The sequence below is a fragment of the Sinocyclocheilus anshuiensis genome, unplaced genomic scaffold (genome assembly GCF_001515605.1).
Source record: "Sinocyclocheilus anshuiensis isolate Anshui unplaced genomic scaffold, SAMN03320099.WGS_v1.1 scaffold207, whole genome shotgun sequence".
Taxonomy (NCBI): Eukaryota; Metazoa; Chordata; class Actinopteri; order Cypriniformes; family Cyprinidae; genus Sinocyclocheilus; species Sinocyclocheilus anshuiensis.
Genome location: NW_015551045.1, coordinates 5,717,760 through 5,729,268, shown reverse-complemented (window position 1 = coordinate 5,729,268; position 11,509 = coordinate 5,717,760). Strand labels below are relative to the sequence as shown.

The window sequence follows — 11,509 nt, the reverse complement described above, 5'->3', positions numbered from 1 at the left end:
GAAAGAGGATGTATACACCTAGAGCTCTCACTGCTGCCGCCTTTACCAGTGAGTTTTCGCTGTACGTCAGTCCCAGCAGTATTGTGATTAACAGCACTTGCGTCTTATCCTGGAGATAGTGATATACATGAATATCACAAAGAACATCACATGTAGAAACTCAAGAGGTCAAACACACTCACGGGCAGCTGGCTGAAAGCTTGTGGCAAGATGGAGGAGAGGGTGTCACATGTGCTGGTCTGTAGGGTGGGATGCTGCTCGTTCTGTAAGGCACTGATCAGTGGACCGCCCAAGACCTCGGACCAGAACTCAACCACCTGAAAAGGGCAAAAGACCAGCATTACATCAATATCATGATCTTTGAATTTAGATTTGTACCACCTTACATGTAGAATTTTTTACCTGACACACTGGCATGCATTTGGCACTTTGTGGAGTGGTGTTGGCATCAGCTCTGTACTGCTGGATAACACCTGTTCCCAGTTCTTCCAGAAGCTTGTAAATTACACAGAAATTGTAAATCAAGATCAAGCAAGACACACACAATACAAAATGTAACAATTTAAGAAAAAACAATTACAGGTGCTTGCCCATGCTAAAGTCATCGCTATGATTCTAGGTTGTTGCTAAGGTTCACACCAAGCACAATAACTATAGCAATAACTATAAATATGTAAGTTTGGTAAAACTTTATTTTTAGGACAAGTTCTCACTATTAACTAGTAGCTTATTAGCATGCATATTACTTGCTGTTTATTAGTCCTTATTAGGCACATATTAATGCCTTATTCTGCATGACCATATTCTAGATCCCTTAACCCGACCCAATGCAGAAACTTAACAACTACCTTACTAACTATTAATAAGCAGCAAATTGGGAGTTTGAGGGAAAACAGTTAATAGTAAATATGTGTTCCCTAATCTAAAGTGTTCAATCCACACAACAACTATAACAATAACGACACAGAAGAATGACAACTTTGGATGTCACATCCACAAAAAAAATTTCTAGCTCATGAATGATAAAATCATTGACAGCCAATCAGAATCCAGAGCCTTACAAGACTTACAATTTGAGGTAATACATACAGGTTTCAAACAGCACAAATAGTGCAGGACAAGTTACTTGCTCAAGTTTAAGAGTAAAGTACTATTTACATCAAGATGAATGTTTGGTGTGAGAAACATTTTAATTTGAATGAACTGTGGTGTCTGCTCAGACCTACAAACATTTGAATTACTGCTTTTCCATAAGCGCCACCTGCTGTCAGAGAGAGAATTTGCATTTTAATTCAGCCCATCTGCAGTTTTTTTATGCACTCGTCTGAAAGAACCCTGAATTTTTATTGCGAACATGCCTTTAAGTTTAGGGATTTGAACAAAATGTTCCCCATTGTAATCACCAATGAGACAGGAAATGACAAAGACATAAAGATCCAATACTTTAGCGCCATGAAGTTGCACAGAAGGATCTTGCTCTGTGAGACAGCGAGCACTGAGTTGCCCCAATTCCAACAGAGATGTCTGAGCCAATGAGAAGTAACCCTTCACCAGATGAGCCAAAACCTGAAATAAACCACATACAAACAATTCAAGACAAACATTTCAAGATGGCTGCCTCTTCACAAACAGACCACTCACCTGCAGGGCTTCAAATCGTATGGGTGAAGGTTCCAGCGATGCTCCACTAGACCCGCCGGCGTCACTATCAGAGTACGGTTCCTCACGAGGCTGAGTGAGCAGGCTCACACACAGCTGCAACAGCCAGCACGGCACCTCCTGACCCCCTTCAACTCCTCCTCCAGGAGACGAGATCTCTCCGTCTCTCAGAGCGGGAAGTCTCCAGTTGTGAGAGAGCTCCTGCGGGGTGCTGATGCCGGGGGGTGCTGAGGGCGGATGTGGATCCGGGCTGCTGGAGGAGGAGCTGGATCTCTGAGAGGGGGGCTTGTGTTGAGACTAATGCACCGAAGAGGGTGAGACTGGACACACGGACATTCACATCTAACATGGGAGGAAGAGAAGGAATGGTGGATACTCAAATTGGCTGAATTGTTAGAATTTTTTTTAGACCAAGTATTCAACATCTGGACAGTTTTAATAGTCCAACTTATAATAGTACCTCTGTGGCGCACAAATGGACGGATCTGTTTCCACAGTGGGCTCAACAGGCCCGGTCTGAGACGATTATAGGGCACGTTGGAAACCAGGTGGGCAAGGCACTGAAAGACAAAACACAAATAGTGTTCACAAACTCTTTGGACCAGATTTACTAACAGCATGAACCAGTGCAAACCCCCTCTTCGTATAAAAAAAAAAAAAACTACGGTCAGGATTTATTTTAAGGCACACATTGAAAAATTAGCACTGAAAATGTGTGGACAGTTATTTTTGCAGCCAATCTTACTGCAAATGCATTTGTAGAAGTTTCCCTTTCAGACGCAAAATTTATGGGAGGAGAGTATTTAAATGAATCATGCAACTTGACTTACTAATGTTTGTGTTAGTGAATTTACTGGCATTTGTACCAATTGGTAATTACAAAATGGCTTAAGTTAGCTCTGAGGAAGGTCTAGCATTATTCTGAAGCCACTGCATGTGTTATTTATAATTTTATAAATTATAATAGAAATTATAGTATTTATTTTGAATTCGCTTTTATTGTTAAATTTGGTTTTAATTTTAGTTTTAGTTTAGTTTTTAGTTAAATTTTTGTTAGTAATTAATTGTCATTTTTATTCGTTTTTGCTTTTAATTTAGCGTCATGGCTATATTCAAAGTGTGTGTGTGTATAAATATATATAACTATATATGAACAACAAATAAAACCAACATTTATAAATGTATCTTTTATAAAAAACAAATAACAAATTCTAAAACTAAATCAGGCCTCACTTCATTAAAAATCATCAAAGTCTATCAAAATATGCTTCAGAGATACTGGTCTATGGCATAAGGGCATAAAGGGCATTCTTAATTTTTGTTCTTCTGAAATATTTGTTGAAATATTAAATGTTTCTATGCTTTAATTTCTGTTGTAGTTTTAGTAACTTCACCTAAACCAAGGTAATATTTCCATTATTTTTAGTTTAGGTTATTCATCAAATTTTTGTATTTTATTTAAGCTATTTTATTTAAGTTAATGAAGGGGTGATTCCCTTGGGTATCAGCCTGGATAATAAAATGTCATGGTCAAAGCACAATGAGAATACGTTGAAGAGAATGGTAAGGGTGTTAGTTGTAGTGAGGAGATGTAGAACATATTTTACATTTGATATGATGAAAATAAAATTGGATACTCTCTTCTTCTCACAGCTTGACTATTGTCGGATAATATGGGCTAATGCTACAAAAAAGGATTTAAGGAAACTCCAGCTGGTACAAAATAAGTCAGTACGATTAATTCTCCAGTATGGTATTAAAATAAACAGTATGCATTTTAATCTTAAATGGCTAAGAGTGGAAGATAGGATGATTGCTGCAATACTGTTATCAACATGGAAGGTTTTACAGTTTAAAACTCCTTTGTATCAGTATAATCAATTACAATCCAAAGTTCAGTCACATGAATATGCTACTAGATGAGCAACAGAGGGTAGATTTTTACTCCCTAATGCTAAAACTAATTTTCTTAAATGTACAGTAGTATATATGGCATTGAAATCATGGAATCTCTTACCAGTGTCATTAATTAGGATAACACGGAAAACTTGGATTGGATTATTGTATTTATAGAAGGTTGAAGTATAAGAATTAATTGAATGAGCAATACGTTTTATAGCAGGTTTTTTATACACTATAAAGGTGGAAGAAATGTTTATAGAGGCGTCTTGGAATGTGAAAAATGTATTTAATAGTTTTTTTATGTATGTAATAATGTTTGAATTTTAAGTGTTGTTTGGACACTTTGACCGGGAAGACTAGCAATGCTCTTGGGCATAGCTAATGGGCATCCAAACAAACTAACAAATAAATAAATAATCTTTATTTCAGCCAGCAAAAATGATTTTTAATGTTTTTAGTTGTAGTAAATAAAAAGAACACTGCTGTGAGTGTGTGTTCTGTTACCTTTAGGACCTGAGTGAGTGTCTGACAGGAGGACTCCGCTATGAGTGCTAGCAGCAAGCAGCGGTGCAGCTCTCGGACACTGGCAGCTAATGTGGCCGAAAAGGGAGTGAAGGCCTGGCGGGGTGCACTGGTGTCTTCAGCGGTGGAGAGGAACTGGCGAGAACCTGCTAGAAGAGCAGACAGAACCTGCAGAGAGCCTGCCCGTACCTAGGAGCAAATGTGACACATCAAAAGTCAAATTTCTCTCAGGTCAGAAAGTAAATGGCCAACAGTGGACTTGTGTTTTACCTTTGGGGAGGGGTCCTTTAGGGCAATGGTCAGGAGGGTAAGAGGAGGAGGGCCTCCAATCCCAGGAGCATCTGGAACAAAGGAAGACCAGTAGCCATAGAGGATTCGTTTCTCTACACACTTGACCACAGCCAGGAAGCACTGACGCGCACTCTGCCGCACACGTGCTTGATGCAACCTAGGTGAAGCCAAAGTAGCCAAAACAAACACATTTACACGTAAAGATATCTAAAGCCATGACAGTGCAATCATATCTCATTACAAAACAGAAAAGTAGATTAGCTAATTAACTTCTTACGTAAGAGCCAATCATACTTAGGTGAAAAAAGTTACAGAAATATTTGATGTAGCATTTTAAACTAAATAATCAATAATAATAATAATTTACTGAACAATATACAATAGCGTAATGATGCAAAATATTCAGAATGAATAGATTTTTTGTTGTAATGTAATTATTTTTTAGTTATAGAATTATTTAGTGATATAATTACTTTTAAAGTTGTGCCAGAGTCATGCACAAAATCCTAATATTTATGATAACAATGATAATGAATATTAATAATACTGATGATCATGAACAAATTAATAAATTATTAAACATGAAAATATGCATTAATTAAATTACACTTTATTGTACAAAATAGAACAACATAATCATACAAAAGATTCATGATGAAGTTTTTGTTGTTCAAATATAAATACTATTTAGTTAAATAATTACAAATCGCAGACTGTGTCAGAACGGAAATACAGTATCAGTTACTGAACACTTGTGCAAAAAGTGAATATAACAAAGATAATTCATAATCATATTTAATGTGAATTATTCATTATTATTAAACATTAAAATACATGCATTGTTATATCTTATAATGTGTTTTTATTGTTGTAGTAAAATTATTATTCAGTTAATCATATCAAAAAGAAGAAATTAAACAATTAAACAAATAAGATCGGCATATCTGTTATTGGACACTTAAACATAAAAATAATAAATATTAGTCATAAAAAAAATTGATCTCTGCATAAATTATGTAAACATACAAATGCATATACGTGTTTTTTTTCCTAGGTCATTTACCACCTGTCAATGTTTTATTTGACCTAATAATTTAAGAAAGCTTTCCTGGCATTAATAGTCCGAGGGTCAAACCTGAGTTTAGACTGCATTCCTGCCTCAGGGTCAGAGAATTCAGAGTCAGAGCTCCCTTTCTTCCAGGAAGGGTAGAGCTGTGGAGTCGCTCCTGACGGGGACGTCACACTAGCGGACTGTGAGCCATGTGACCAACCACTCTGATCCAATCCACCTCCTCCAGTTTTAAGAGGCCCAGAAATGTGCTCACCCTCTCCCTCCTCTCCGTCCTTCTTTCCCTCAGCTCCAGCTTTCTTCCCTTTCCCTCGAGACTTGCGCTTCTTGTTCTGTTGGGACTTAAGCAGAATTAAGAGGTTTTTCTTCCTCTGCAAATGATACAATTATAGCCTTGATTTCACAACACCCTTTAAATCTTATATTTCGAACATATGTGCACTTATATGGCCACCTACCCCAGCTGTTTTTTCTGTGCAGTTGAGTCTTGTGAAGGTTCAGGTTTTGCAGCAGCAACAGTCTCATACTGAGGGAGAGGAGCTGGGTACAACACCTGTGGCATTTCCACACTTATTCCCGGCAAGCCATAGATCATGAATCTCTGCAAAGGACACAACTATCAATTATCATAATACAATTTGCTCCCCACCACTTATCAAATCAGCTTCATTTTCTAACTGTATAACCAATCTGTATATCTACAGCTATAAAAACAAGAATAGAACAGTATGAATACTTTGAGCATGGCCAATAAGGTGCCCAAATCCTGGTTTGGAACGGCTTTCCATTTTCCACCATTGAGAAAATACTGCATTGCCTTCAGAGCACTCTGCAATAACTGAAACACAAGCAATGGGAAACTTTCACAGTGCATAAAAGAAAATGTGAATAACCAACTGTTTGACAGCACTTCAGTAACCTTAATTAAAAGGAACAGTTCACCCAAAAATGAACATTTGCTGAAAATGCAGTGAATGGGTGCCGTCAGAATGAGAGTCCAAACAGCTGATAAAAACATTGCAATAATCCACAAGTAATCCATATTACCCCTGATGGATGTTGACTGATGGAGTAAAGACGTGTGGATTACTTGTGATGCTTTTATCAGCTGTTTGGACTCTTATTCTGATGGCACCCATTCACTGCAGAGGATCCACGAGTGAGCAAGTGATGCAATGCTACATTTCTCCAAATCTGCTCTGATGAAGAAACAAACTCATCTACGTCTTGGATGGCTCGAGAGTGAGAAACGTTTCAGCAAATATTCATTTTTGGGTGAACTATTCCTTTAATTTAATAAAGAAACAAGCTCATCTACAAGTAGGATGGCCTGAGGGCGAGTACCTTTTCAACAAATTTCCATTTTTAGGTGAACGATTACATTAAGGTCCGGTCACATTTACCATTGCTATGAGAAAAATCATAGGTCACTTCAATAGGAATCTGTGCGATTGTGAGTTTCACATGAATGCGAAAAAGTTCCCCACGCAAATTCTGCTCAAGTTTAAGGTGGTCGTGCAAATTCGTGTCGATCAACAGAAAGGTGTTTACTTTGAAAGGGACTTCAGTGTGAACTGGGATATGTTACCACACTCATGACAACAAAAATTGGACATCGTCTAACTTTTGCTAATGTGACCTCACCTTGACTTATAGTAGCATCAGATAAACATGCAGTACTGACTGTACAGAACACAATGTCCTCCACATCAGGTGGTTTGGGGGACTGTAGTGTCCGCAGGAGGATTCCATAGCATACACCTTTATATGGCTCCTCTAAATATGGCTGACCAGGAACACTAGTACACAAAGAAAAAATTGACATTTAACTCTAAAGGGCCATTCTCACCAAGGACAATAACTTTAGTGACAACTATAACATTTTAATTATCCTTCTAATTCTATAATAGATAATCCACACAAAGACGGAGATGACACAGAGGAAAAATATAATTGGAGTCACTTTTTTCCCGTGTGCGCTTATAATAAACAGAACATTATAGCCCGGTGTTACAGTTATATTTATGTTTATTACCACACTCATGACAACAAAAATTGGACATCATCTAACTTTCGTTAACGTGACCTCACCTTGACTTATAGTAGCATCGGTAGATAAACATGCAGTACTGACTGTACAGAAGACAATGTCCTCCACATCAGGTGGTTTGGGGGACTGTAGTGTCCGCAGGAGGATTCCATAGCATACACCTTTATATGGCTCCTCTAAATATGGCTGACCAGGAACACTAGTACACAAAGAAAAAATTGACATTTAACTCTAAAGGGCCATTCTCACCAAGGACAATAACTTTAGTGACAACTATAACATTTTAATTATCCTTCTAATTCTATAATAGATAATCCACACAAAGACGGAGATGACACAGAGGAAAAATATAATTGGAGTCACTTTTTTCCCGTGTGCGCTTATAATAAACAGAACATTATAGCCCGGTGTTACAGTTATATTTATGTTTATCTTTTTTGATACGAATGGGCCGTAATGCTGCTAAATAGTTTCCTTGCTTTTAGAAATTGTATTAATAGTCAAATCTTATAGCTAGTTGAAAACAATTAAAAGGTATGGATGCTGGAAATGTTTGGTACCACATCAGTGTGCTATAAGATACACGAAAAATAAAAATTGCCTCAAAATATAAAAAATATTTTGATTTCCTCGGACTGGAGAGAATCATAGTCTGGAGGTAAACAAAATATGCCCATCATACATTGTGAAATTTTCTGTGAAACCCGACTGTCCAAAATCTACAGATGACTCTGGCCTTTCAGCTCTTTGGACTGCAAATTGGGGCAAAAAATCTGGGCAAACGTTGCATAGTGTATTCCAGTTAATTTCTTTTAAAACAACTTCAACATTTTAGATAGATATTAAATAGCAGCCAGATACAAAGACTTGATTTATGCCGTGATTGGACACTGGACATGGCTCACCTGAGACATAGATTAGCTATGCAATGCACAGCAGAACGACGTAACTCTATGTTAGGCTGGCTGGGGTCACCATAGCTTACCAGAATACCACTCGGACCAAGGAGCTCTGGAAGATGCTGGAGAGGATTCAAAATGATGAGGATTAGATTCTAAACATTATAAAAGAGTGAGAGTTGCCAGATCTGTAATTCTTACCCTGTGACATCGGGATCCATTGCCATACACTAGTGACGAGAGGGCAAGCAACACTTCCGGGTGAGTCCATGAGCTGCATGTGCGCAGAGCACCTGAGCAGTATGATACCAGAACATCAAGCGTATGCTCATCCACTATTACCTGTAAGTAGTAACAAAAAGTATTTAAAAAAAAAAAAGATGCCTCTTGATAAAAAGCCATATGCATATTCAATATAAGGCCATACTGTAAGTACCTGTAGCTGGTTTAGAAGTTGATGAATCAGTTGGCACAGTTTGATGATAAGATGCTCTTGGCTGAGAGGAGCCAGACGGCTTGCATGCATAAGCATCTCACACACAACCTATGAAAGATGACAGATAGCCATATTAGACGACCACTACCACTGAATTATGCCCTCTCACAGACTTAGGTTCTGCCTTTTTTAGATTACTGGAAATTGTACAAATGGCAAAAAAAATGTTTTACGTGTTAATTAATTATTATTATTACTTTATATTTTAATTGATATATATGTAAACATTATGAATGTATACAGTAATTAAGTTTTTTATGTTTTTAAAAAAAGTATCTTATGTTCACCAAAGCTGCAATCATTTATTTGATCAAACATTCAGTAATACAGTAAAAACAAAACATGCATTAAAAAATAGTTTGACACAAACTAGAGCTCATAATTGTGAACTAATTCAATCACTTCCTAATTATTAACATTTTTAAATGAATTATTTTTATTATTAATTTATGTTTTTGTTTGAAATAAACCATCCTTTTGTAAGAGGAATAGTCACAATTTCAACATTGTAGCCGACTTATTTGGGGGATATCAAATTCATAAATTAGTTTCCACAAAGAACCTAATTGTTCACTTTTAAGACGTTACTGTTGTGATTAGTAATTAATTGGTTATTCTTTATTAACTGGTCATAGTTCACAAGTAGTTCTCAATGAGGATATTTTTATTTAATAATTATCAAATATCTAATAAGGAACTACCTTTGTCCTAAATTTGCTACTACTTACTGCTTAAATGCTCTTGCTTCTCTATTAGTTAATAGTATTAAGTTAAGTGTTAATGTAGTACTACCTATTACTTCCTGCATAGTTACTTGTTAACAACGGACCATTATTCTAAAGTGTTACTGCTTACTCTATAGGCTACATTATTAAAAAAAAAAAAAGTATGCAATAGTTAAAATGAAAATATTTATTAAAGTTATCAAATGGATGCTGCCTTATGGGACAATTAGTCCTCTCTACACCTACCCCAACCCAAATACTTATCAAATAGCTATTTTGGTGCTTTATTTCCACCTTTCCCACGAATGTTTTATTCATTTTATTGAAAATAAACGCAGATGTCTGCCGCGTCAGCCGGCGTAGGGACTTAAATGCACAACAGCAACTTTGGATAGCTGCAGTTGATCCGAGTTCGAATCTAGCTTTAACCAAATTTGTTCATGTTATTTTCCCCATCATATAGCTGATCCAAAATGCGTTTATTTTCAATAAAATGAATAAAACATTCGTGGGAAAGGTGGAAATAAAGCACCAAAATAGCTATTTGATAAGTATTTGGGTTGGGGTAGGTGTAGAGCGGACTAATTGTCCCATAAGGCAGCATCAATTTGATAACTTTAATAAATATTTTCATTTTAACTATTGCATACTTTTTTTAGACTATAGAGTATCTGCCATTATTTCCACTAAGTATAAATAGCATCTATCTACACTTAATGCAAACATACTGCTATTTATAAATAGTGTAAATAAAATCTATCGCTATTTGCACTTAGTGTAAATAACAGACTGCTAAATTACGCTATTTTCACTCAGTCTATATAGAAGTGAATTACACTTGAAATATACGTTTATTCGAATGAATGTCATTTTCCATAGAAGTGAATGTGCCAAGATAACGTGGGCGTTGTTTGTGAACAATTTCACCACTTGAAATCATGTTAAAATGACACTTAAACCGTGTCGCATGCAATTAAACAGGCACTGAGGAAACAACACAGCATAATAACTGCATCAACATTTATTAGTAGTGCTATGTTAGTGCTTCTAAGCAAATGAAGAGAATTCAAGCACACATATGCTGCAAAGCTTCTTTCTCAGTAAGCGATAGTTTGTTTATGCAATTGTTAAATCTATGTTAAAAATAAAGCTTGCCCACAATAAAAATGTTTCTTACATCAGCAGTGACATCTTTTTTTGACATATCGGCCGCATCAGTGGCGTAGGGACTTAAATGGACAACAGCAACTTTGGATACAGTTGATCTGAGTTCGAATCCAGCTTTAATCATCTTCGTTCATCTTATTTTTCCCTATCATGTAGCTGATCCAAAATGTGCTTATTTTCAATAAAATGAATAAAACATTCGTGGGAAAGGTGGAAATAAAGCACCAAAATAGCTATTTGATAAGTATTTGGGTTGGGGTAGGTGTAGAGCGGACTAATTGTCCCATAAGGCAGCATCAATTTGATAACTTTAATAAATATTTTCATTTTAACTATTGCATACTTTTTTTATAATGTAGCCTACAGAGTATCTACCATTGTTGCCACTAAGTATAAATAGCATCTATTACACAGAATAATGTTCTTTTTAGCAGCATCATATGACCCCTTTAATGCAAACATACTGCAATTTTTAAATAGTGTAAATAAAATCTATTGCTATTTGCACTTAGTGTAAATAACAGACTGCTAAATAACGCTATTTTCACTCAGTCAGTGTATATAGCAGTGAATTACACTTGAAATATACGTTTATTTGAGTGATAGTCATTTTCCATAGAAGTGGATGTGCCAAGATAACGTGGGCGTGGTTTGTGAAGCATGTCACCACGTGAAATCATGACACTTAATAGGGCTGCACGATTAATCGCATGCGATATTTAACGCGCA

At 36.4% G+C, this 11,509-nt stretch overlaps 1 pseudogene; it reads right to left on the bottom strand.

Moving 5' to 3' along the window:
• Positions 1-11,509, bottom strand: part of LOC107661751 (HEAT repeat-containing protein 6-like) — a 17,338-nt pseudogene that overhangs the window by 4,868 nt on the left and 961 nt on the right.